Here is a 27,302-nt window from a genome sequence, read left to right on the forward strand (position 1 = left end):
AAATAAGGTCATATATAGTGTATATAAATTTACATCTCCTGCTGAACAATGGTGCTGTAAAGTGAAGACTGAAAAGGTATTAATGCCTGGTTCTCACCAAGATTGTAACTTATTCCATTCTTACCTAAACCCTGGGTGACTTGCTTGGCATAACTCTCCTAGTACTACCAAGGCTTATTATTATTATTATTATTATTATTAAAAATAAACAGTGCATGTAAGACTATTAAACAGTCACTAGCAGCCAAATCTTGATAACTGGGACCATAGTTAATAGGCTTGACATATGAGCAAGTAGTATAGGCGAAAGCTAATTTTCAAACCTGACCACTGATTTTGGATCTCTCCATTTTTTAAGACCTGAACTTGAGTCACCTTGGGCATGACTGTCAGTGGTGCTTGGGCCTCCCACTGGCTTCAATGGGACTACTCATACGCTTCAAATTAGGCATGTGCTTGCTGATCTGGGGCCTGTTCTTTTGTATTATGGCCGCCTAAGTACTTGTACATTACAGCTATCACTAACTTTGTATCAGTAATTCCCCCTCTCTACCTCCACAGAACAATGTCTCACAATTTACCTAAACGACTCAATCTAGCTGTGACAATCAGTGTCCAGATACCTCAAAGGAAGAACGGGGGTGGGGGAGGGGTCTGAACCCCAAAGAATAAGTGATTGAATGAACTGGTTGTATACAGTTATTGTGCTATAAAATATGTTGAGTAAGGTGTTTTATTAATGCTTGTAATGTTCTAAACTTAATAATCCTCGAGATAGGTATTCAGTCTCTAGTTATGAATTTATGTATTTATCCATAAAACTTCAGCTCCACCTCACAGAAGGTCAGTGAGCAATCAGCCAGGCAGGGGCACCTCCCAACCAGGTGTTTACCTGAAACCAGCTCCAAGGACTCATAGAATCATAGAATTCAAGATCAGCAGGGACCATTATGATCATCTAGTCTGACCTCCTGCAAGATGCAGGCCACATAAGCCGATCCACCCACTCCTTAAGCAAGCGACCCCTGCCCCATGCTTCGGAGGAAGGCGAAAAACCTCCAGGGCCACTGCCAACCTCCAGGGCCACTCCTCCATTGTCCAGCCCAGGAAAAGACAATAGTGGAGCATTAAAGTTAATGGAAAGAGATTGAGACAAGATGGCATTCCCCCACTTCGACTACCCATGAATCACCATGGGGGGGGGGAAGAGAGGGAGGGGAAAGCTTTTTTTAAAAAGGAGGCTTGAAACTTAATTTTTAATCCAGAACCTGAGAGATGGTCTTGAAAGTGGGAGGCTGTCTGTGACTGCTGGACCCCCACTACGGTTCGCTAGGAAACTGTTCAGAGGCAATAGGTAATTTGTATTAGGCAAAATAGAGTCCTGTGGCACCTTATAGACTGAGACGTATTGGAGCATAAGCTTTCGTGGGTGAATGCCCACTTGCATCTGACGAAGTGGGTATTCACCCACAAAAGCTCATGCTCCAATACGTCTGTTAGTCTATAAGGTGCCACAGGACTTTGTTGCTTTTTACAGATCCGGACTAACACAGCTACCCCTCTGATACTTGTATTAGACAAAGGATTTAATTTAATATGGAAATGTAAAGCCTGAGGTAGCGTCTGTTTGTTTTTCTGTGTAACTTGTCTGTGTTTGCCTTCCTATTTCATCTCTGAATCTGTGGTTTTTCTATTAAATAAACTTTTTGTTTATTTTTGCCCACAAGCAGGTCTCTGTTGTGCAAGCTGTGTGGAATGTATATCCCCAACTTCATGCCTTTGAGGGGGGACGACCCAGAGAAGAAAAGTCCCAGTGCCTGGTAGTTAAGAGCTTGTGAAGGACTGTGTGTCACCGTGCAAGAAGTGACTAGGCTGGTGGAAGTCAGGGTGAGACCTTGTGCTTGAGGGCAGGTGACTGGTGTCAGGGGTCTGAGCCATAGCAGTTCTGCATTGAGGTACCCCAGATTACAGATCGGAGTGGTGACAAAACAAATTACTGGTCTGATCCCCCAGAATGTCACACTAGCTTTTTAAATTGTGGATTTGAGTCAAATGACACTTCTCCTTTGCAATTTATCTGTGTATAAGTGGTATGTAGCAACACAAGATTTATACCGGAACATCTCAATGAGTGACAAACAATTTCAGTGACAACCAAATGCAGCTGTTAAACTGAAAGAATCTACTCTTTGGAGGGTAATGGGTGAGGTTTCAGCTAAAAGAGTGGAGCAGCATGTGGGACATATTGATTCTACAAATGCAGCCAATAATCCTTTGGCTATGAGCTTTGGTTAAATGGAATTGTACTGTAAGTCAAACTACTGTCATATTAGTGACATGATCTAATTTACAAACCCAGCACTATCATCACCAGCTTTTCAGAGCCAGTCTTGATGGAGACTCTAGAGTACTGCTCAGACTATACTCAACACTGGAATATTACTCATCTAGGGTGATATTTCTTATGGTCATAAAAGGTTGCCCAAGGCCATATGCCCCCCATGTAATCCCTTAATATTGGGCTTACCTGGTGTGTAAGGTTCTACGTGGGCCCTCTACACCAGGATGAAGTTAATGATTTAGGTACTTTCCTAGATCTCATCATTCTAACACTTCATTTAAAAAATCACAAACAAGTTCCCTGAAATATATCTGATTTTCTTCTGTCATGTTGTTCATTTTCTCACTCTCCCTGTTTTTTAAATGAAAAAAAACCCATATAGAAAGTAGATGAAGTTTGATTTGCATTCAGTTTTGCATCCACTCTGATCTAGGCAAGGACAGGCTTTGAATCGTAGACTTAAAGGTCAGAAGGGACCATTATGATCATCTAGACTGACCTGCACAATGCAGGCCACAGAATCTCACCCACCCACTCCTGTATCAAACCTGTGTCTGAGCCATTGAAGTCCTCAAATCATGGTTTAAAGACTTCAAGGTGCAGAGAACCTTCCAGCAACTGACCTGTGCCCCATGCTGCAGAGGAAGGCATACACACCCTGCCCCCAGGCTTCTGCCAATCTGCCCTGGAGGAAAATTCCTTCCCCACCCCAAATATGGCAATCAGCTAAACGCTGAGCATATGGGCAAGACTCACCAGCTAGACACCCAGGAAAGAATTCTCTGTAGTAACTAAGGCTATGGCTACACTTAAACTTCAAAGCGCTGCCGCGGCAGCGCTTTGAAGCGCTAAGTGTAGTCAAAGCGCCAGCGCTGGGAGAAAACTCTCCCAGCGCTGTCCGTACTCCACCTCCCTGTGGGGAATAACGGACAGCGCTGGGAGCGCGGCTCCCAGCGCTGGGGCTTTGACTACACTGGCGCTTTGTAGCGCCGCAATTTGCAGCGCTGCAGAGGGTGTGTTTTCACACCCTGCTGCAGCGCTGCAAATTTGTAAGTGTAGCCAAGCCCTCAGATCCCATCCCATCACATGCCATTGGGCATATTTACCACTAGTAGTCAAAGACTAATTATTGCCAAAATCAGGCTATCCGATTATACCATCCCCTCCATAAACTTATCAAGTTTAGTCTTGAAGCCAGATATGTCTTTTGCCCCCACTGCTCCCCTTAGAAGGCTGGTCCAGAATTTCACTCCTGATGGTTAGAAACCTTCATCTAATTTCAAGTCTAAACTTCCTGATAGCCAGTTTAGATCCATTTGTTCTTGTGTCCACACTGATACTGAGCTTAAATAATTCCTCTCCCTCCCTGGTATTTATTCCTCTGATATATTTATAGAGAGCAATCATATCTCCCCTCAGCCTTCTTTTGGTTAGGCTAAACAAGCCAAGCTCTTTGAGTCTCCTTTCATAAGACTGGTTTTCCATTCCTCGGATCATCCTTGTAGCCCTTCTCTGAACCTGTTCCAGTTTGGATTCATCCTTCTTAAACATGGGAGACCAGAACTACACACAGTATTCCAGATGAGGCCTCACCAGTGCCTTATATAATGGTACTAACACCTCATTATCTCTACTGGAAATACCTCGCCTGATGCATCCCAAGCCCACATTAGCTTTTTTCACGGCCATATCACATTGGCGGCTCATAGTCATCTTGATCAACCAATACTCCAAGGTCCTTCTCCTCCTCTGTTACTTCCAACTGATGCCTCCCCAGCTTATAACAATAGTTCTTGTTAATCCCTAAATGCATGACCTTGCACTTTTCACTTTAAATTTCATCCTATTACTATTACTCCAGTTTACAAGGCCATCCAGATCTTCCTGTATGATATCCTGGTCCTTCTCTGTATTGACAATACCTCCCAGCTTTGTGTCATCCGCGAACTTTATTAGCACATTCCCACTTTGTGCCAAGGTCAGTAATAAAAAGAATAAATAAGATTGGTCCCAAAACCAATCCCTAAGAACTCCAATAGTAACCTCCCTCCAGCCTGACAATTCACCTTTCAGTATGACCCCATTGTAGTCTCCCCTTTAACCAGTTCCTTATCCACCTTTCATTTTTCATATTGATCCCCATCTTTTTCCAATTTAGCTAATAATTCCCCATGTGGAACCATATCAAATGCCTTACTGAAATTGAGGTAAATTAGATCCACTGCATTTCCTTTGTCTAAAAAATCTGTTACCTTCTCAAAGGAGGAGATCAGATTGATTTGGCACAATCTACCTTTTGTAAAACCATGTTGTATTTTGTCCCAATTACCATTGACCTCAATGTCCTTGACTACTTTTTCCCTCAAATTTTTTTCCAAGACCTTGAATACTACAGATGTCAAACTGACAGGCTTGTAGTTGCCTGGATCACCTTTTTTCCTTTCTTAAAGATAGGAACTATGTTAGCAATGCTCCAGTCATACGGTACAACCCCTGAGTATACAGATTCATTAAAAATTCTTGCTAATGGGCTTGCAATTTCATGTGCCAGTTCCTTTAATATTCTTGGATGAAGATTATCTGGGCCCCCTGATTTCGTCTCATTAAGCTGTTCGAGTTTGGCTTCTACCTCGGATGTGGTAATATCTACCTCCATATCCTCATTCCCATTGGTCATCCTACCATAATCCCTAAGCTCCTCATTAACTTCATTAAAGACTGAGGCAAAGTATTTGTTTAGATATTGGGACATGCCTAGATAGATTATCCTTAACCTCCACTCCATCCTCAGTGTTTAGCGGTCCCACTTCTTCTTTCTTTGTTTTCTTCTTATTTATATGGCTATAAAACCTTTTACTGTTGGTTTTAATGCCTTTTGCAAGGGAAAACTCTACATGGCCTTTGGCCTTTCTAACTTTATCCCTACATGTTCTGACCTCAATAAGGTAGCTTTCCTTGCTGATCACTCCCATATTCCATTCCTTGTAGGCTTTCTGCGGGTATGGCTGCACTTGAGAGTTGCAGCGCTGGTGGAGGCTTTCCAGCGCTACAATTAGTAACTGTCCACACCTGCAGGGCACATCCAGCGCTGCAACTCCCTGGCTGCAGTGCTGGCTGTACACCTGGGTCTGCTTGGGGTATAATGATTGCAGCGCTGGTGCTGCAGCGCTGCTCGTAAAGTGTGGCCACACACCAGCGCTGTTATTGGCCTCCAGGGTATTAGGAGATATCCCAGAATGCTTTTAACTAAATTACTCTCTTTATTTTGTTATGATGCCTCTCTTTGTTTTGTTGTGAACCTCCGGAGCTCCGGGAGCTGCTTATCTAAAAAAAACAAACACAGCTCTTGTTTGCTGTGATCAATATGTAACTGACTGTGAACAATCAGTTGAGATAACCCACTACCTTGCTGTGAATGAGGCAAGCAGGGGGATGAGTGTTTGCTTGAGGAGAGAAACAGCGGGGGCGGGGGGGGAGAAAGGGAGTCCGTTGGAGCAGCTGCTTATCTGGTCTGCAGGCTGTTTGCAATTAAGGGTATGGCTACACTTATAAATCTGCAGCGCTGGTTGTCCAGCTGTGCAGGGCCAGCGCTAGCGTGTGGCCACACTCACAGCTACCAGCGCTGGTGTGTGGCCACATTTGCAGTATTTGCAGCGCTGTTGGGAGTGATGCATTATGGGCAGCTATCCCAGCATTCAAGTGGCAGCAACGTGCTTTTCAAAAGAGGGGGGTGGGGTGGGGCGTAGTGTGACAGGGAGCAGGGGGAGAGAGAGAGAGTGGATTTTTGGAGCCAACACTGTGTGTTAGCTTCCTGACTTGAAAAATCAGAAAGTTTTCCCGACCCCTTACCCTTAACTCTTAACTGCAAACAGCCTGCAGCCAACGGACTCCCTTTCTCCCCTCTGCCCCCGCTGTTTCTGTCAAGCAAACACTCACTCCCTGCCTGCCTCATTATCTCATTTGATTGTTCACAGATTGATCACAGCAAACAGGAGCTGTGTTTGTAGATTAAACAGCTCCGGGATCAACGGAGCTATGGAGCTCGGCGTTCACAACAAAACAAAGAGAGGCTGCATAACAAAACAGAGAGAGTAATTTATAAAAGCATTCTGGGATACATCCTTATACCCTGCAGGCCAATCACAGCGCTGGTGTGTGGCCACACTTGATGACCAGCGCTGCAGCACCAGCGCTGGAATCCTTATTCCCCATGCTGAGTGAGGTGTATGGCCAGCGCTGCAGCCAGGGAGTTGCAGCGCTGGAAGTGCCCTGCATGTGTGGCCACTTACTAATTGCAGCGCTGGTGGAGGCTTTCCAGCGCTGCAACTCACCAGTGTAGCCATACCCTAAGAGTAAATGAGGGGTCGGGGAAATTTTCAGATTTTGCAAGGCAGGGAGCTGATACACAGTGTCGGCTCCAAAAATCCTCTCTCTCTCTCTCTCTCTCCCCCCTTCTCCCTGTCACACTCCACCCCACCCCACCCCCCTCTTTTGAAAAGCACGTTGCTGCCACTTGAATGCTGGGATAGCTGCCCATAATGCATCACTCCCAACAGCGCTGCAAATGTGGCCACACTGCAGCGCTGGTAGCTGTGAGTGTGGCCACACACCAGCGCTTTCCCTACACAGCTGTATGAAGACAGCTGTAACTCCCAGGGCTGCACACCTGCAAGTGTAGCCATACCCTGCTTTTTCTTAATCACCTCTCTGAGATGCTTGGTCTAAAATTCCTGCCTATGAATTTGTTCCCCTTTCTTGGGATGCAGGCTTCTGATAGTTTCTGCAACTTTGACTTGAAGTAATTCCAGGCTTCCTCCACCTTTAGATCCCCAAGTTCTTCAGTCCAATTCACTTCCCTAACTAATTTCCTTAATTCTTTAAAGTTAGCCCTTTTGAAATCAAAAACCCTACTCACACCACTGCCTGAGCCATCTGTTGATCGCCATAATCTTATTCATAGATTCTAGGACTGGAAGGGACCTCGAGAGGTCATCAAATCCAGTCCCCTGCCCTCATGGTAGGACCAAATACTGTCTAGACCATCCCTGATAGACATTTATCTAACCTACTCTTAAATATCTCCAGAGATGGAGATTCCACAACCACCCTAGGCAATTTATTCCAGTGTTTAACCACCCTGACAGTTAGGAACGTTTTCCTAATGTCCAACCTAAACCTCCCTTGCTGCAGTTTAAGCCCATTGCTTCTTGTTCTATCATTAGAGGCTAAGGTGAACAAGTTTTCTCCCTCCTCCTGATGACACCCTTTTAGATACCTGAAAACTGCTATCATGTCCCCTCTCAGTCTTCTCTTTTCCAAACTAAACAAACCCAATTCTTTCAGCCTTCCTTCATAGGTCATGTTCTCAAGACCTTTAATCATTCTTGTTGCTCTTCTCTGGACCCTCTCCAATTTCTCCACATCTTTCTTGAAATGCGATGCCCAGAACTGGACACAATACTCCAGCTGAGGCCTAACCAGCGCAGAGTAGAGCGGAAGAATGACTTCTCGTGTCTTGCTCACAACACACCTGTTAATGCATCCCAGAATCACATTTGCTTTTGTTTTGTTTTTTTGCAACAGTATCACACTGTTGACTCGTATTTAGCTTGTGGTCCACTGTAACCCCTAGATACCTTTCTGCCGTACTCCTTCCTAGACAGTCTTTTCCCATTTTGTATGTGTGAAACTGATTGTTCCTTCCTAAGTGGAGCACTTTGCGTTCGTCTTTGTTAAACTTCATCCTGTTTACCTCAGACCATTTCTCCAATTTGTCCAGATCATTTTGAATTATGACCCTGTCCTCCAAAGCAGTTGCAATCCCTCCCAGTTTGGTATCATCTGCAAACTTAATAAGTGTACTTTCTATGCCAATATCTAAGTCATTGATTGAACAGAGCTGGTCCCAAAACAGACCCCTGCGGAACCCCACTTGTTATACCTTTCCAGCAGGATTGGGAACCATTAATAACTACTCTCTGAGTACGGTTATCCAGCCAGTTATGCCCCCACCTTACAGTAGCCCCATCTAAATTGTATTTGCCTAGTTTATTGATAAGAGTGTCACATCTTTGTCGCCCTTCTCTAGGAACAGGAAGAATCCCACTGAAGATCACCTGAGCCTTGACTTCCTTAAGTGTCTTGCCCAGCCTGGCATAGTCTCCCTTGATATGTTCCAGCGAGAATCTAGCCCTATCATTCGTTCCCACATGAAGGACAATCAGCAGATTCTTTCCCACTCCCATTAGGATCCTCTTCAGCCTCAGGTCGACATCCCATATCTTAGCACTGGGCACACAGCACACCCTTCTGTTCTCTGGATCAGCTCTGGTTACAGGCCTATTCTCTATTCTCAGTAAGGAGTCCCCAATCATGTAGACCTGCCTTTCCTGGTGATGGTGCGATTCTCCGGTCTATCCCCGTTCCCTCTGGCTGCAAGTCCTCTCAATTCCTATTCACCCTTGCAATCCTCTGCAACCCATCTTGTATCCTCCTGGGGCTCATGTTTGGTGTCATCTCCATTGACTCATCCCCTCTCCTTGTAGGGCTAGCTGCTCTTCTCTTATTCCTTGCCCTCTCACCTTCAGCAACCACCTGCTGTGCCCCTTTCTTTGTTTTCCAACTCCACAAACCTGTTCCTGAGCTCTATTGCTCTGTCACTAGCCCGTCTTTTCCTCTGCCTGGTTCGCTTAGTCACATGCTTCCACCGTCCACTTTCCTCACCCAGCAGTCTCCCCTCAGAGTTCTTTGGTCCTGCTTCCATCTGCAGGTCTGAGCTTTTCCCTTCAGCCTCATCATGTCCTTGCTCCGTCATCCACTCGATTCCCCCTTCTAACCTTGACCAGAGTTTCCACCTGCATCTCCAATCCTCAGATCTTTTCTTCCATCAGCTCTATCAGATGGCACTTCATGCAGACAAAACTCTTTTCAAGTACTCCCTCCAGGACCATGTACATACCGCAGCCTCCACATCAGTCATCTTCATTGTCTTCCACTGATTGGGTCACTACGACTGCTGCCTCTGTATCTGTCATAGGTTTCCTACCTAAATCCTGTGAATCTGGGAAACACAAACCAACCCAAAACACCACCACCCACAGCAAAACAAACCCCCAACAAACACCAAGACCTTGCTAGAACACTGCACGCTCCTTTCAGGAGCCTGTGTGTTCCTCTGCCTGCCTCTCTTAGTCTTCCCCCTGTAAACTCCCACTCAAACTCCCTTATTTACAGCTCTGTTTGGCTCCTGTGCTGCTGCTTGAAAACTGTAGCCATTATTATTAATTTTAAATTAATTAATAGTGTGGTTGTATTCTGAAGAGGGGACCATATGAAAATACCTTCTTACTCAATAATCCTGCCCCCAGTGTTCATTGGTGTCAGTGGTTCCTTAGTCACATATCTGTAGGGGATGGTGTGGAGGTGCACTGTCCCAGAAAGAGCTCTGAAATCAATATTCACTTTTGGAGGTCTCAAATACAGAAGTGTGTGGTGCCCCCTCCACTATTTGGGATGGTGCATAGGTCCTGATTACAACCTAGGAAAACCATGCTGTTACGAGCCATTCTTTCAGATAATATCAACGGAAGAAGCCATTATAAAGTCAGCATTTGCCAAATACCGGCACTAGAACATGAATGTATATTAGTGCATCCCTGTGTATCTATTCTGGGGGAAATCTGGTGCAATACTACAATGTACAACATTTAAAATATTTTTGTGAAGGCCCTGAGAGGGCAAATAAAAGCTATGAGGTGTGATTCATTACTGATTTACTTCAGGTTTCCGCTGGTGTAACTCCACTGAATACAGTTACATTAGTGGAAACTAGGGATGGCTGGAAAACAAGAGTTCCATGTTGTGAATGTTGAGGTTTAGATATGTTTTCATTCCTCATTAGAACAAAAATGAGACTGTGTTCAAAATATTCTGTGAAAAAACAGTGAGAGATAGACCGACCCCAACCCTGAATGGCCAGTAACCTGGTCGTTAGGTCACTCACCTTGGGGTGTGGGAAACCTGGGTCAGAGTCATGGCTCTGCCTGATTCAGAGCAAGGATTCAAACGTGAGTCTCCCACATCCCTCATGGGCTACTAGTTATTCTGGGGGTCTCTCTCTCTTTGTACCTGTCCAGAAATTCTATCCTGGAACTGAGAAACCTTCCCAACAAAAATTGTCAAAACTAATACATCTTCATGACAAATTCTGGTTTTGAGGAATCAGCATTTTTTTTTAGAGGAAAAAAATGTTGAAAAATTCCCAACCCGCTCTCATACAAACCTGAGGAAATGCCCTCCACTAAATTAGTACCCTGGGGTCTAGTTCTGTTCTCATTTACACTAGTGTAAATCAGAAGAAACTCCACTAAAGTAAGTCCTGATGTACACTGGATTATGGTAACTGAGTGCAAAGTTTGGTTTATACTTGCATTGATTCTAGACACTCCTTACTGACATAAAATTAATGCAAACAAAATAATAAAAACTATTCATCTTCTCTAAAGCAAATGGCTTAGAGAAAGAGGTAAGAACATTTCTCATGCAACATATAGCCTTAACTGTGTGCCCAGGTGTGTGTGTAAATCTAGACACAACAGTTTTCATGGCAAAAGCACTTCCGAGCAAGAATGCATTTGCACATGGGAAAAATAGGTTCATACATTTTCTGACAACATGAAGCATACAAACTGGTGCCATTTTAACAAACTGCATGTGTACTGTTAACACTAAAAATTTAACATAGCATGAACTTCTAACTTAGCCAGGGCAAATTGGAAAAGACATGAAGCAATGTAAAATGGCCACTGTAACTTGAAAAGGGTCTTAGTAAGAAAAAAAGACAAAACACACACAATTAGCAGGTTGTGAAAGAGTCAGAGAGATATGAACACCGTAGCAGCTGCCATAGTTTCAAAGAATGCAGGTGTACAGAAATGATTATTTGCTGGGAAAGTCCCAAGAGTAGATAGCTGGAGACCAGAAGTTGTTCTCAACATATTTGTTTTATGTTTATCGATCCACAACTTGTAGATAATATGCACATCAGAGGTCACTGTCGTTAAATATATCAGCAAATGTATCTCAGTGTACATAGTCTCCAAATAACTTTATATATTTACCCTCACAACATCTCTGTGAGGTAGGTCAATGTTGTTGTCCCCATTTTACAGATGGAGAAACAGAGAGGGAGAGAGAGAGATTAAGTGACTTCCCCAGGGACACAGAAGGAGACAGTGGCAGAACGAGGATCAAAACTCAGGAGTTCCTGGCTATTAGGGTATGTCTACACTACGAAATTAGGTCGAATTTATAGAAGTCGTTTTTTTAGAAATCATTTTTATACAGTCAATTATGTGTCCCCACACAAAATACTCTAAGTGCATTAACTCGGCGGACTGCGTCCACAGTACCGAGGCTAGCAGCAACTTCCGGAGCGGTGCACTGTGGGTAGCTATCCCACAGTTCCCACAGTCTCCGCCACCCATTGGAATTCTGGGTTGAGATCCCAATGCCTGATGGGGCAAAAACAGTGTCACGGGTGGTTCTGGGTACATGTTGTCAGGCCCCTCCCTCCCTCCATGAAAGCAACGGCAATTGTTTCGCACCTTTTTTCCTGGGTTACCTGTGCAGACGCCATACCACGGCAAGCATGGAGCCCGCTCAGCTCACCGTCACCGTACGTCTCCTGGGTGCTGGCAGACGTGGGACTGCATTGCTACACAGCAGCAGCTCATTGCCTTTTGGCAGCAGACGGTGCATTACGACTGGTAGCCGTCATCGTCATACTCCTGGGTGGTCTTTTAGCTGACCTCGGTGAGATCGGTAAGGGGTGCCTGGGCAGACATGGGAGTGACTCAGCCAGGTCATTCCCCAGTCGTACTGCACTGTATTCTGGCAAGCACCCAGGAGATGACAATGGCTAGCAATCGTAATGCACCAGGGGCGGCTCCAGGCCCCAGCACACCAAGCATGTGCTTGGGGCGGCATGCCGCGGGGGGCGCTCTGCCAGTCGCCAGGAGGGCGGCAGGTGGCTCCGGTGGACCTCCCACAGGCGTGCCTGCGGAGGGTCTGCTGGTCCCGCGGCTCCAGTGGAGCATCCACAGGCATGCCTGCGGGAGGTCCACTGGAGCCGCGGGACCGGTGACTGGCACAGCGCCCCCCGCGGCGTGCCGCCATGCTTGGGGCGGCGAAATGGCTAGGGCCACCCGTGTACTGCACCATCTGCTGCCAGCCTAAGATGTATAAGAGAGATGGAGTGGATGAAAACAAGAAATAGACCAGAATTGTTTTGTATTCATTTGCTCCCCCATCCCTCCGTGAAATCAATGGCCTGCTAAACCCAGGGTTTCGAGTTCAGTCCTTGAGGGGGCCATTCTGTGTGACAGTTGTTTGTATTTCTCCCTGATGCAAAGCCACCCCCTTTGTTGATTTTAATTCCCTGGAAGCCATGTCATCAGTCACCCCTCCCTCCATCAGAGTAACGGCAGACAATCATTTCACGCCTTTTTTCAGCCCAGATGCCATAGCACTGGGAACATAGAGCCCGCGGCAATTATGAGCACTGTAAACACCACGCGCATTATCCCGGAGTATATGCAGAACCAGAACCTGCAAAAGCAAAACCAGGTGAGGAGGCGACGGCAGCGCGATGATGAGAGTGATGAGGACATAGACAGGGACACAGACTTCTTACAAAGCATGGGCCCCGGCAATGTGCACATCATGGTGTTAATGGGGCAGGTTCATGACGTGGAATGCTGATTCTGGGCCCGGGAAACAAGCACAGACTGGTGGGACCGCATAGTGTTGCAGGTCTGGGATGATTCCCAGTGGCTGTGAAACTTTCGCATGCGTAAGGGCACTTTCATGGAACTTTGTGACTTGCTTTCACCTGCCCTGAAGCACCAGAATACCAAGATGAGAGCAGCCCTCACAGTTGAGAAGCGAATGGCGATAGCCCTGGGGAAGCTTGCAATGCCAGACAGCTACCAATCAGTGGGGCATCAATTTGCAGTGGGCAAATCTACTGTGGGGGCTGCTGTGATCCAAGTAGCCAACACAATCAAAGAGCTGCTGATATCGAAGGCAGTGACTCTGGGAAATGTGCAGGCCATAGGGAATCCCATTGCAGCAAAGGCATCCACTAACTGTGGTGGGGCAATAGACGGAACCCATGTTCCTATCTTGGCACTGGAACACCAACCCAGCAAGTACATAAACCGAAAGGAGTACTTTTCAATGGTGCTACAAGCACTGGTGGATCACAAGAGATGTTTCACCAACTTCAATGTGGGATGGCTGGGAAAGGCACGACACTCGCATCTTCAGGAACTCTGGTCTGTTTCAAAAGCTGCAGGAAGAGACTTTCTTCCCAGACCAGAAAATAACTGTTGGGGATGTTGAAATGCCAATAGTTATCCTTGGGGACCCAGCCTACCCCTTAATGCCATGGCTCATGAAGCCATACACAGGCAGCCTGGACAGTAGTCAGGAGGTGTTCAACTATAGGCTGAGCAAGTGCAGAATGGTGGAAGAATGTGCATTTGGCTGTTTAAAGGGTCGCTGGTGCACTTTACTGACTCGCTCAGACCTCAGCCAAACCAATATTCTCATTGTTATTGCTGCTTGCCGTATGCTCCACAATCTCTGTGAGAGTAAGGGGGAGACAATTATGGCGGGGTGGGAGGTTGATTTAAGAGCCCTTTAAGTAAAAAAAAAAAGGTCTTTGTTGTGTGGACGGGGGCAGGGTTAAATCGAGGTAACACTGCTAAATTCAACCTAAAATCCTAGTGTAGACCAGGCCTATGTCACAGTCAGCCCACTGGGTCATGCTGCTACCAATTTCATGCTTCTGCCTTCTTCAAGCCTGTCTCTGTCATTCTCCCCTTCTTCAGGAGAAAGTCTCTTGTGCATGACTCAAGTGCTCCAGGAGCTTACTCTGTCTGTATCTATTTATATTTGTATATCATACTCATTACCTTGGTGCATAGGTGATTGGCCAGTTTTATCAGGCAGTACGAAAGGCATTAAAATTGTATGCAACCAAATTGTGCTGTTCCTCCTTCAGTATCTAAAGTGCATTTATCCAACCTGGCAGCATGGGCCTCAGGAATACTCTTGAGGGTTTTAGCTGATGACACTAAAGTTGCAACAACTAGACTGATTCAGGTCTTTCAGGCCCCCAGCCTGGTCTAGCCAATACATGGAACCTTGCAAACTATGGTTTGTCGGTCTAGTCAACGTACCCTAGTTTTGCTGATGTTCTTAAAGACAGCCTGGAGAAGAACAACAAAATATTGCCTAACCCGTATAAAATTGCTGAGCTGTACATCCTTCTTAGGCAACCCTGACTTCCATGCAGGAAAGATGTATCCTAAATTGAATCACAATTCCTGATGTCCTTCTGCAGGCCTGCCAACAGCAATTCCAGGCCCCAGGACCAGGGACGTCCCGGGGGGAAGGGGCAGGGTGGAAGTGACAGATCCATCACTTCTGGGACTGCCTGTTACTTCCGGACTGCCCATCACTTTCAGGATCAACCATGCTGGGCAATCACGCCTGCCCCCGGTGCCCCCCAAAGCACGGGGCATGGGGCAGAGGGGTCGCGTGCGCCTAGGAGCCCTGCGGCCCTCCTGGGCGATTTAAAAGGGCTCGGGACTCCCAGCTGCCACCACTACCACAGCAACAGCAGCGGCGGCTGGGGCCCCCTGGGTCCTTTTAAATAATCTGGGCCCCTGGGCAATTGCCCCCTTTGCCGCCGAGCCTGTCCTTCTGGCTTCAGGCCATACCCAGATACCACTGGAGGATGATTCTATGATGATTCTATGATAAAATCATGTTTATCCTTCAGCCTGCAGAAACTCCAGAGGCATGCTCAACTCCTGTTCTCCTATGTGGACTCCTCACACTTATCCCAATCCTAGACTGCACACCTTTTTTGAGATGACAGGTAAAGTGTCGCAGTAGATTACTTTCCATTTAGGGAGAACAATAAAGTGCCAACACACCAATCCACTCTCACCATCTCTACAACAGGGGAATAAGAATGTTCATGAGGAGACTGTTTCAGCAATTTATCAATGCAGAGGCAGAAAACATGAATGTTCATACGACCGTTTGATACTCATTTGCAACCCTCCTGGAGGATTTTGCTGAGTGGACAATGGAAAACATCAACCAGGCAAACACTCTACTGGGTTAAGAGTCACCTTTCTGGGTGCGTCTACGCAGCAGCTGGGAGGGTGCTTCCCAGGCTGTGTAGCCACACATGTGCTAGTCTACTTGAGCAAGCACTCTAAAAATAGCAGTGTGACTGTTGCAGCATGGGTCATTGCTCAGGCTAGCCACCAGAGTACACAAACAGGGGGTCAAGCAGGACTCTATTTGGTGGCTAGTGCAAGCCACTGCCATGCCACAATGTCCACACTGGTATTGTTGGCACTCTAGTTCAAGCAGGGCTAAGCACATCTGTCTGTCTGCGCAGGAAATCACCTCTCAGCTGCTGTCTAGATGTATCCTAAATTAAGGAAGAATTGGCTGTGATGCAGAGGGCTTCATCCTTCTTCTGTTCCTTTCATACCCTCACTTCAGCTGTGGTTCTCTTTGTGCAGATAGCCACCAGCATGCAGAAGGCCATATAACTCTCTCCTCCCCTTCCCCTGTCCCTCTGATATCACCACTCCTTGGGACTACAGACTCAGAAAGCAAACCATGCTTTGCTATTAATTTTATGTGGAAAAGGCTCAGATACTATGGTGATGGGCAGCAGTATAAAACCCTAAGATAGAAAGAACATACATATTCTACTCCAGAGGAATTCTGTGCCACTATGCATGTGCAGAATTCATGTCCTCGGCAGATATTACGTTCTGACAGAGGTGCTTCAGTTATGTCTTTCGCCAGCCAGGGGCTGTTGTGGAGCCAGCCATGGGCAGCTGCTCACTGCCCATAGCAGCCAGCAGCCAATAGGGAGGAGGAGAGGCTGCATTCCTCAGAGCACACTGTCCATGGGGCCAGGTGAGGAGGCAGGGGTTATGAGGGGGGACAGAGAGTGGGGCATATGGCACTGCTGGGGGGACACATGGACTGGAGTTCAGAAGGGCTAGTGGGGGGACAGACTGAGGCAGGGGCTGAATGGGAATGGGAGTGCAGGGACACTAGGGGCTATGGGGAGGAGGGTTGGCTGAGTGGGGGTGCAGAGGAGTGGGAGGGGTGCAGGAGAATGGGGCAGATGTTCCTGAGTGAATGTGAGAGGTTAAGGGTTAGCCAGGTCTCCATGGGGGAGGCTCCCCAACTCCATAACAATCCCTTCCCCCCCCCAAAATACCCTGTTCCATACATCTCCTACCCACACCCAACAAACCTCCAGGTTCACTCCCAGATTCCTTCCCAGCAATTACTTCCCTCTCCCGCAGCTCCTCCATTACTCCTGACTCCTCCAAACCTTTGCACTGCTTCTGACAGGTGTGAGAAATACGGTTCTGTGTTGTAGTTTAAATGGATTATTACTCAGAGTTCTGTATTAATATGCCTAGTAAGGAATCTATTTAAAACATTTCTGGACCTTCTTTGTTGTCTGTATTGTTACAGACATACTTGCTAACAGGTATTTTGAAATAAATTACCAAAATAATTAAAACGGACATGATTATATTGTGTTATTTTTGACAAATAAAATATGCAGAATTTTGCAGAATTTTAAAATAGTGTGTGCAGAATTTTATTTTTTTGGCACAGAATTCCCCCAGGAGTAATACCCGAGTTCCACAAGTCACTCAAGAGCACAACTTCCCCAACAGAGCCCTTATCCATGCTCATCTGCACCCAATGAGACACCTCCTTCACTGATCCCATCATTTCAGCCCAAGTCTGCACAATATGTTGATTACAATTTGTTAAGGATTGATTCTTTCCCTGACTATCCTTCAAGTCCTGATCCTGCAACGATTGAAGTCACGGGCGAAAATCTCTGACTTCAACGACTACAGACTCAGTGAATGTGGTGCTCCATCCACCAAACCGCTACAGCAAATACAGAGTCATGGAGTTGGTATCTGTGACATTGGTTAGTTATTTTCTTCATCATGTTAAAAGAATACAGCAACAAAAGTATTGTAACTGTATCATGCTGTACGTGTCTCCAGCACTATTTTCTGAGTCTTACATGCAGTACTTGGCTTCTTCGATTTTCTTTCTTTTGGAGTCAACTCTACTTGCCAACAACAACTTGCAAAAAATCAATTCCCTGGGCCAAATGAAAAGTACATCCTGATATGGCATCCAGCTGAGAATTTGAATAGGATGCAGTACACCCTACGAGCATTCTCTCCTTCGTCCAACTCATCAGCTGACCAAGTTTCCTTTCAACATCTCAAAGACTTCAAATCAGCACTTTCTTGATAGGGTAAACCTGCTCCAGGACCATAAATCTTTGTTTGGGTAACCATTTGTTTATATCTGTAGGTTGCATTGGTATCACAGCATCTATCTAGCTAGCTAGCTCTATAGGAGATATAGATATGCTCTAGTAATGCATAGAAATAAATATAGCTATGATAGATTAATGGAATCAGTTTGAATAAAATAAGAACCAACCTGAATGTCAGTCTAGGATTTATACCAAACCTAAATCTTTTTCGAGGTATGAAATTATGAGGAGACTCTGCACCATTCTGGTTCTTTCATGTGGCTCTGTCTGTTTCTTTCTTTTCCCCACCTCTTCATGTTCAGTTAATGTCACATGCTAGTACTCCCCACTACCATGAGTCTTCCCTAGTGACAAACCTCCCCAACTTCCTTCTCCAAACTTCTTCCGATTCAAGACTGAATTCAGGAACCCAGAAAGGGTGCAGGTTTGAGATTAGGGCTACCAGGACATGACTCAGTCCTTACTATTATAATCTGTTTATTCAAACTATTATTTTGCCAGTATCAACAACCTTTGTTTAACAAGGGCAGATACGAATACCACCAAGTACATTCATTTAGAACCAGAATCCTCTAGCTCAGCAGTTCTCAAACTGTGGGTCGGGGCCCCAAAGTCGGTCCCAACCCCATTTTAATAGGGTCACCAGGTCACCAGACATGCTGGGACCTGGGGATGAAGCCCAATGGCTTCAGCCCTGGACAGCAGGGCTCAGGCTTTGGTTTCAGTCCTGGACAGGGGGGCTTGGGTTAGAGGCCCTCCCGCTTGGGGTGGCGGGGCTTGGGCAGGCTTAGGCTTTGGTCCCCCCCTCCTGGGGTTGTGTAGTAATTTTTGTTGTCAGAAGGAGGTAGCGGTGCAATGAAGTTTGAGAACCCCGATCTAGCTCAATATTAGCAAGAGGGCAGTCAAAGCAAGATCTAGATGTGGGCCTAAAATATAATAGTTGACCTGTATTGTAAACATCGCCCAAAGTACAAACAAAGGGTTTGAATCTGGGATTTTAGTTCAGCCTGTTGTAAAGAAAGGACCCAGTTACAAAATTTGGAGTTTGGGCATTTGTGATTGGTTGTTTGAGGTTGGTGGGTTTTGTTGGGCCTTTAACAATTCCAGAGTGCATTAGTTATTTGATATGAGAAAAAGTAATTTGTTTCTTTTCAAAACAGGTCTCATTGCCAAAATGTCATTATGGAAGATGGGAAAATTATGACTTTGTGACAATTCAGATCCAGATTCATATTTTGCAGTTCAGATCCATTTCCATTTTTGATGATACTGCAGTGGGGGAGCTGGTGGGTCTGAGTGTTATGATCCTGGGTGCTCAGTAATGCCACATGGTATAGTTCAAAATACCATGTATCTAGGATTATAACTTGATCCCCAGACTTCAAATTGACAATTCTAATATTAGAAGTAAAGGAAAATTTCTGGGGCTACAATACACACCTCTGATAGCTTCTTGCTAGGTCAGTCGCCAAAGGGTGAGACCATTACATGACAGAGATAAGCAAAAGCAGGCACACTTTAAGAGGGTCCCCTCCTCTTACATGGGGTGAAATCCTGGCCTACTGAAGTTGGTAGGACTTTTGCCAAAAACTAGCATTAACAACCTAGTCTTCACAGGAATTTGTGAAGAGCCAGAGAGAGGCATAAGAAGAATACTTAGACCACTGAGAGAGTGACTGTATGGCGTTCGGGACTGGGACTGTCTTCCTTTTGGTTGGAAAACATCAAGCACATGTTGGGCAATATGAACAGTGATGCCAAAGGGTAAGTGATAATGAGAAAAAACAATCCCTGTGTAACTTGTTAAACTGAATAATAAGCAACCTGGTGGAGCTGGATCTTTAGCACTCGTTTCTGTACAAGCTGTCAGCTTTTTTTGTTGTTTCTTTTATATATTAATGAAAAACTAAATTAAGTTGCTTAAAATTTTCACTGGAATTAGACAACTAGCTTAATATCACTGACTCCATGACCCAGTAGTGGTCAGTGCCTGAGGAGCTGTGAACAGGGCCGACGAGAGTGGGGGCAAGCCGGTACAAATTACCGTGGTCTGGAAGGGGGTCTGGGGCCCAGCTTCCCTGGCTTTGTTGGCTCTGTTTAGCCAGTCTGCCCTTGCTGGGGGGCCTGAAAAATTTTTTTCACCGGGGCCCAAACCCGCTCTCGGTGGCCCTGGCTGTGACAACAAAATCCGCCACAAATCCTCACAAACTCTGAGGCAATCAAAAAATCCTGATGACCTGAATATGAGTCCTTTTTATTTTAAACTAATTTGAGTCGCTCCTTTTCTCTCTCATCTCCAGCAAACCAGAGAAAATGACCGAGATTATTATTCAAACAGAAAGGCAAAGATGACAAGAAATGAGACCATTAGTAATTATAATACCTTGCTCCTATCTAGTGCTTTTCATCAGTAGATCTCAAAGTGGTTTACAAAGGAGGTGAGTGTCATTATCTCCATTTTACAGCAGGGGAAACTGAGGCACAGAGAGGTGTAGTGACTTTCCCAAGGTCACCCAGCAGGTTAGTGGCAAAGTTGGGAATAGCACACAGGTCTCCTGGTATGTTTACATCCCTGTAATATTTTTGCAAGTATTTCTCAAGCATTTTACAGTGAGGTTGTGTGTGATCATTTTGCATATCCACAGCTAGCAGGTTAGAGCTTTGTAAAGAATTTTTGCAGGTAAAGAAAACTGGTATATGCACACACACATGTATATTAAATACACACACACACACACACACACACGATATATGTATATGCACAGCTACATATACACATATATATATTTATATACGCAGATGAAAACTCATGATTTGCTGGTGCAAGGGTCATGCAATTACACCATGGGGAGGGCTGGGGGGAGAATGGTGCTTGTAAATGACTCTAGGAAGAAAAGACAGCTCAAGGTCAGTGGAAGAGATGTAAAATGCTAGAGAATGTTAAGTTCTTTCAACAGGATCAGTAGACCCAACACTGACACCCCCTTCTACGCCCACTGCCCAGCCCCACCTCCAAAAGAGGAAACTAATACAATTACTGAAAAAAATCTAAACAAAAAATCCTACCCCAAGAAGAATTTTGACCCTCAAAGTGCCAGAAGCACCACAAAATCCAGTAGGGACTTTGCTATTGATGTTGATGTGACATACAAGACTATATCAGAGATCAAAAAAGAAATAGATAAATTCATGGAGGATAGGTCCATAAATGGCTATTAGCCAGGAAGGGCAGGGATGGTGTCCCTAGGCTCTGTTTGCCAGAAGCTGGGAATGGGTGACAGGGGATGGATCACTTGATGATTGACCTGTTCTGTTCATTCCCTCTGGGACACCTGCCATTGGCCACTGTCAGAATACAGGATACTGGGTTCAGTGGGCCTTTGGTCTGACTCAGTATGGCCGTTCTTATGACGTGGAAGATGTTCAGATACTACAGAGATGGGCAGCAGATAGCTAGATAGATAGATAGATAGTTGCACTAAGTGTGAGATCTTTGGAGAAGGATAGAAATTATTCAATATTAAATCTTACCAGAATGGTTCATCAGTGTCGGAGCTTTTTTCTGGAGCTTCCGTAGTTCACAAAGTAGCCTCAGTACTTCTCACAGTAGGTGTGTGGGGAAGAGCATCAGATCAAAACCATAGCTACACCAGCTAAAAATATAAAATAAAATAAAAAAGTTAAAAACAGTGCTTCAGCAGTTGTAGCCAAACTGGGTTCTACCATGATTTGATCAGCCAGTGCGAATGGGCCAAAGCATTGTTCTTAAGCCAGCCAAAATAAGTATTCACTGCAAATGACATATTTGACAAATTTAACATTTTTTTCTGTTCACAAATTATATAAAGCTCTAGTTCCGTGGACTTGCTCATCATTCAGAATTATTCCGTGAATGGTTTAAGCAAACAAATGTAAGCCTATGAACTGGTCACAAACAATTTGCTGCGACTATTGCTTTGCATAATTATCATGCATAAGCATTCACACTGATTAGTTATCTCTGTCACATGGTTTAATTTCTACTTCCTGAGTGGATGAGTCTCTCAAAAATGCAAAGAGGTGTCAGGATAGTAATATGAATACTTGGCCAAACCATGTTAAAATCTCATTTCCCAAAACTATTTATGAACTAGCTAACTCCATCCTTCTCTAAATACTACCACTGAGGGTAGGTCTATACTCACCGTCTGGGTCGACGCGGTGAGTTCGACTTCTCCGAGTTCGAACTATCGCGTCTAATCAAGACGCAATAGTTCGAACTCCCCGCGCGCTCCGGTCGACTCCGGAACTCCACCACCGCGAACGGCGGTGGCGGAGTCGACCTTGGAGCCGCGGAGTTCAACCCCGCTGCGTCTGGACGGGTAAGTCAGTCGAACTAAGGTAGTTCGACTTCAGCGTACCTTAGTTCGACACCCCCCCCCCCCCGTAGTGTAGACCAGACCTGAGAGTTACTGAGGCCTGGTCTACACTAGGACTTTAATTCGAATTTAGCAGCGTTAATTCGAACTAACCGCTCAACCGTCCACACCAGGAAGCCATTTAATTCGAACTAGAGGGCTCTTTAGTTCGAATTTGGTACTCCACCCCGGCAGGTGGAGTAACGCTAAATTCGACATGGCTAGCTCGAATTAGGCTAGGTGTGGATGCAAATCGAACTTAGTAGCTCCGGGAGCTGTCCCACACTGCACCACTCTGTTGACACTCCGGACAGCAGTCCGAGCTTGGATTCTCTGACCAGCCACACAGGAAATGACCCGGGAAAATTTGAATTCATTTTCCTGTCTGGGCACTTTGAATCTGACGTCCTGGCTGGACATCGGGGCGAGCTCCGCAGCACCTGCAACGATGCAGAGCTCTCCAGCAGAGGAGTTCATGTGATCTGTGAATAGAAAGAGGGACCCAGCATAGACTGACTGGGAACTCTTCGATCTGATCGGTGTGTGGGGCGAGGAGTCTGTGCTTTCGGAGCTGCGCTCCAAAACAGGGAATGCGAAGACCTACGAGAAGGTCTCCAAAGCCATGAGAGACAGAGGATACAGGCGGGATGCAACGCAGCGCCGCGTGAAAATCAAGGACCCCAGACAAGGCTACCAAAAAATCAAAGCGGCAAACGGACGCTACGGAGCCTGCCACCACTGCCCCACCAGTGACCGTGGACTCAGATGATGGGGCAGTGTCGACGGACAGTTCCTCGACGATGTTCACGGACGGGGAAGATGAGGAAGGGTTTGTGGAGGACGAGGCAGGCGACAGCGCTTACAACGCTGGTTTCCCGGAGAGCCAGGATCTCTTCATCACCGTCACGGAGATCCCCTACCAACCCTCCCCGGCCATGAACCCGGATCCTGAATCAGGGGAAGGAGCAGTCGGTAAGTGCTTTAACCATGTTAACTTTTATTAATGTAACAGGAATCTTAAGTGTGTGAAAAGGAGGTCTCTCTATATGGGGATAGAACAGAAATCCTCCAGGAGATCTCCACGAAGCTCTCCTGGGGTTACTCGAAAAGCATCAGCAGGAGGTTCCTGGGGAGAGCTGCCTTATTGGGTGCTCCATGGTAGCACACTTTTCCGCGCGAGGCTTTCATTAATTACTCATGGAGCACTGCCTCCCCGAGCACGGCTGCATCGGGCCCTGGTTCGTGCTAGCTTTCACGCAGCATGCGCTCTCTATCTCCTTCAGTGACCGTCCTCAGGGTGATCTCGCTCGGAGACTCCTGCATCTATTTAGGGTAATTACTGTAATTTTACGCCTGGTCCAAAGTATGTTTAAAAAATCTCCAGACAGACGGCATAGCAGAGACTCAGCACGCAGCTGCGTGACGAGCGTAACGGAAAGCCAAAGAATATCATGGACGCTCATGGAGGGAGGGGGGAATGAGGACGCAAGGTATTCCACAGTTCCTGCTGTCTCCGCTAAGCATTTGCATTCTTGGCTGAGCTCCAAATGCTTCTAGGGTCTAACACAGTGTCCGCGGTGGCTCAGGGCATAGCTCGGCAACTTACGCACCCCCCCCACACACACACCCAGAAGTGAAAGGGGAAATGGTCCTGTGTTGACTCTGTTAGATGTCACCGTATCCGTAATGAATGCTGCAGATACATGCGATGCTGCAGCACTGAACAACGACATCCTCACTCCTCCCCCCCCCCCGCCATGGGTGGCTGACGGTGCAGTATGACTGATATCCATCGTCATCATCAGCCCATTGGCACATGGGGCAGTGCAAAAGGACTGGTAACCATGCGTACTAGCATCGGTCAGGTCGATCAAGGGCGCCTGGCCCTAATTTTTCATGGTAGATAGTGCAGTATGGCTGGTAACCGTCCTCATCATAGCAACAGGGGGCTGAGCTTCATCAGCCCCCACCCTTCATGTGTAAAGAAAAGATTCAATTGCCCCTGGACTATCATCAGGATGATGGTCTCCTTCATCCACAGTAATTAATGTCCTGCCTGGACTATCATTGCAGCTGGAGGCTTCCTTCCACTCATTTCTCACAAACAAGTCCCTGTGTCTTATTCCTGCACTCTTTATGACTTAATCACAGAAGTGGTGGGACAATGGTATGGTAGCCCAGGAAGGCTGCGGGAAGGCCGGAATGAGCAGGTGGGGTTGTTTCAGGATCACCCACTGTGAATAGCATTCAGCTCAAAATTTATGTATTATCGGACACGGAGCAGCTGTGCTCTCTGGTTCTATGATACAGTGGTTCTCTAGTCCAGTTGCCCATATTCTAGGCAGGACTGATTCTATTTTTAGATACCCAAAAAGGAGGGATTGACTCGGGGAGTCATTCCCAAATTTTGCTTTTGCACCCCTGGCTGATCGGCCAGGGGCACTTATGACAGCACCAAATGGCGCAGTGCAAAAGGACAGGTAACCATGACCATCTTATTACCATCTTCTTACCAGTTCATGGTATGGTAGACGGTGCAGTATGCCTGGTAACCATCCCTGCTGTCATGCAAAAGCAAAAGCATGCTGCTGTGTAGCGCTGCTGGCCCGCCTCTGTCAGCGGCATCTAGTACACATACGGTGACATACACAAAAGGCAAAATAGGGTCCATGGTTGCCACGCTATGGCGTGTGCAAGGGCAATTCCAGGAAAAGGGGCTCGATAAGATTGTCTGCCGTTGCTTTCCCGGAGGAAGGATTGAATCGCGACATTTACCCAGAATTCATCGCGAAAATGATGTGTGCCCCACCAGGCACAGGGGTCTCAACACAGAATTCACAGAGACAGCCTAGACTCAGTTATTTGTTCGCAAAAATGTATCTTTGCAAGGAATTCACTCACTGTTTCCCATCTCACAGCTTCCACTGTCTCCAGACCTGCCACAGCATCCACCTCGCAGAGGCTGGCAAAGATTAGGTGGAGAAAGAAAAAGACAAGGGACAAGATAGTCGATGAACGTATGGGCTGCTACCTAGCCAAGGCGGACCAGCAGAGCCAGTGGAGGGAGACCGTCTCTCAGTACCAGCGATCACACAGCGAACGGGAGGAGAGGTGGCGTGAGGAACACAAGCAGGCGACTCAAATGCTGCTTGGACTAGTGAGGGAGCAAACGGACACGCTCCGGTGCCTTGTGGATGTTCTGCAGGACCGCAGGAGGAAAGAGCCCCCCTGCAGTGTATCTTCAACCGCCCTCCCCCGCCACAAAGTCACATACCCCCCTCACCCAAAAGAACCAGGAGGAGGGGCGCCCGGGGCCGTCAATACTGTCAGTGCACCCCAGCAGAGTGCTCAAGTACCCAAAAGCTCCCATACCCTACATTTTCAGAAGTCCTTCCCTTCCTGACTCACACAAGTCCCAATCCCAGTCCCATCACCTAACTGTCTACTTAAGTAATAAAAATACTTTGCTGTTAATTAATGTTTCTGATTTTTTTTTCACAGAAGACTGTGTTTCAATGGGGGGCGGGGGAAAGGGGGTTGTTAATTGCATAGGACAGGCACCTTTCACACGGTACAGACACGGGGGAAGGATCAGCAGCGGGTCACACACACAGTGCAGTCTGTAGGCACCATGGTCGGTATGGGAGGTGGTTTCCAGGTTCTGAGTGGGCGGTGGGGATGTGACTTTGTAGCGGGGGAGGGCGGTTACAGATCTTAGACAGCGGTCCTTGTCCTGGACCGCAGAGTCACGCAGCAGAGGAATCTGTATCCGTCCTCCTCCGCCACAAGGTCACATATCCCCCCGCACACAGAATTCGAAAAAGAGGGATGGCAGGCTCCGTTGAAAGAAGCATTCCAGCACTGCGGACCACTGTAGGAGCAGGAGCCTGTCATTTCTTGAGTTTAGAGGCAGTCTTTACATCAGCGCACACCCTACCCAACATAGTCTGCGTCCCAGTGTCAAGCCTTTAACGAAAAGTCATGAATAAAGAAACCTCTCAAGTAACAGTGTGACATGTATTTTATTTTTACACGTGTGCTGGAAGTGGGGGTAACGGGGTGAACGGGGTATGTAACCGAAGAGGAGAGTCAACAATAACTGGGTAAAGAAACAGGGGCACGTTCAGCTTCTCTGTAAAAAAACTGACCAGCCACAGGTCACGCTGCTCGCTGATCGCTGGGATTAGAAGAGTTCCTTGTCGCTGTCCCAGGCGCCTGTATAGGGCTTCATGAGCAAGTGCATTAGCGGGCAGGCTGGGTCACCTAGGATGACTATAGGCGTCTGCACATCCCCAACAGTTATTTTGTGGTCCGGGAAGAAACTATCTTCCTGCAGGCGTATGCGCAGCCCACAGTTCCTGAGAACACACGCATGACGAACCTTGCCCGGCCACCCGACATTCATGGTCCCCCAGTGCTTGCAGCACCATTGAAAAGTAGCCCAATTGCTCAGCAGCTGACTGTGGAAGAGGTGGACGATAAAGTGCGAGGAGGAGAAAACGGCGATGATAGCAGCGGGCTCCATGCTTGCAGTGATGTGGCGTCCGCGCTATCACTGACCAGAACAGTGCACGAAGAGATTGCCCGCAGGCGCTTTAAGGGAGGGAGGGAGGGAGGGATGGCGTGATTGACGGTTCAATGACGACAGTTACCCAAAACCACCCTCGACACATTTCTCCCCCCAGCAGGCATTGGGGGCTCTACCCAGCATTCCAATGGGCAGCGGGGACTGCGGGAACTGTGGGATAGCTTCCCACAGTGCACCGCTTCCAAAGTCGACGCCGGCCCCGTTAATGTGGACTCAGAAATTCGAATTACTGTATTTAGTGTGGATACACAAATTCGACTTCATAAGGTCGAATCCACAAATTCGACTTAAGTAGATTCGAAATAGTCTTGTAGTGTAGACAAGGCCTGAGAAACTTGTTGGTAACAAAGTCCACAAATACATGCTTCTGCAGACAGATATTGCCCTACGAATTTGGGCTCCCTCATCTTCCCACAGTGTAACTCACAGGAATTGTTGCTAAGAAAGACAAGAATAGTTGCTAAGAAAGAAGAACTTACAGTCTTTATTTATTTATTTATTTGCTTAATGGTGTAGCAGAGTGACACTTGCATCAGCAGAACATGATGT

General features: G+C 46.6%; 1 long non-coding RNA gene across 1 annotated transcript in view; it reads right to left on the minus strand.

Annotated features, from left to right (window-relative positions):
• The window catches only part of LOC120387096, a 257,617-nt gene that overhangs the window by 25,537 nt on the left and 204,778 nt on the right, over nt 1-27,302 (minus strand). Inside the window, exon 3 of the long non-coding RNA XR_005590029.1 lies at nt 21,300-21,421. This is a non-coding gene — a long non-coding RNA (uncharacterized LOC120387096). The remainder of the gene's footprint in view (nt 1-21,299; nt 21,422-27,302) is intronic.

Source organism: Mauremys reevesii, linkage group 1 (genome assembly GCF_016161935.1).
Source record: "Mauremys reevesii isolate NIE-2019 linkage group 1, ASM1616193v1, whole genome shotgun sequence".
Lineage (NCBI taxonomy): Eukaryota > Metazoa > Chordata > Testudines > Geoemydidae > Mauremys > Mauremys reevesii.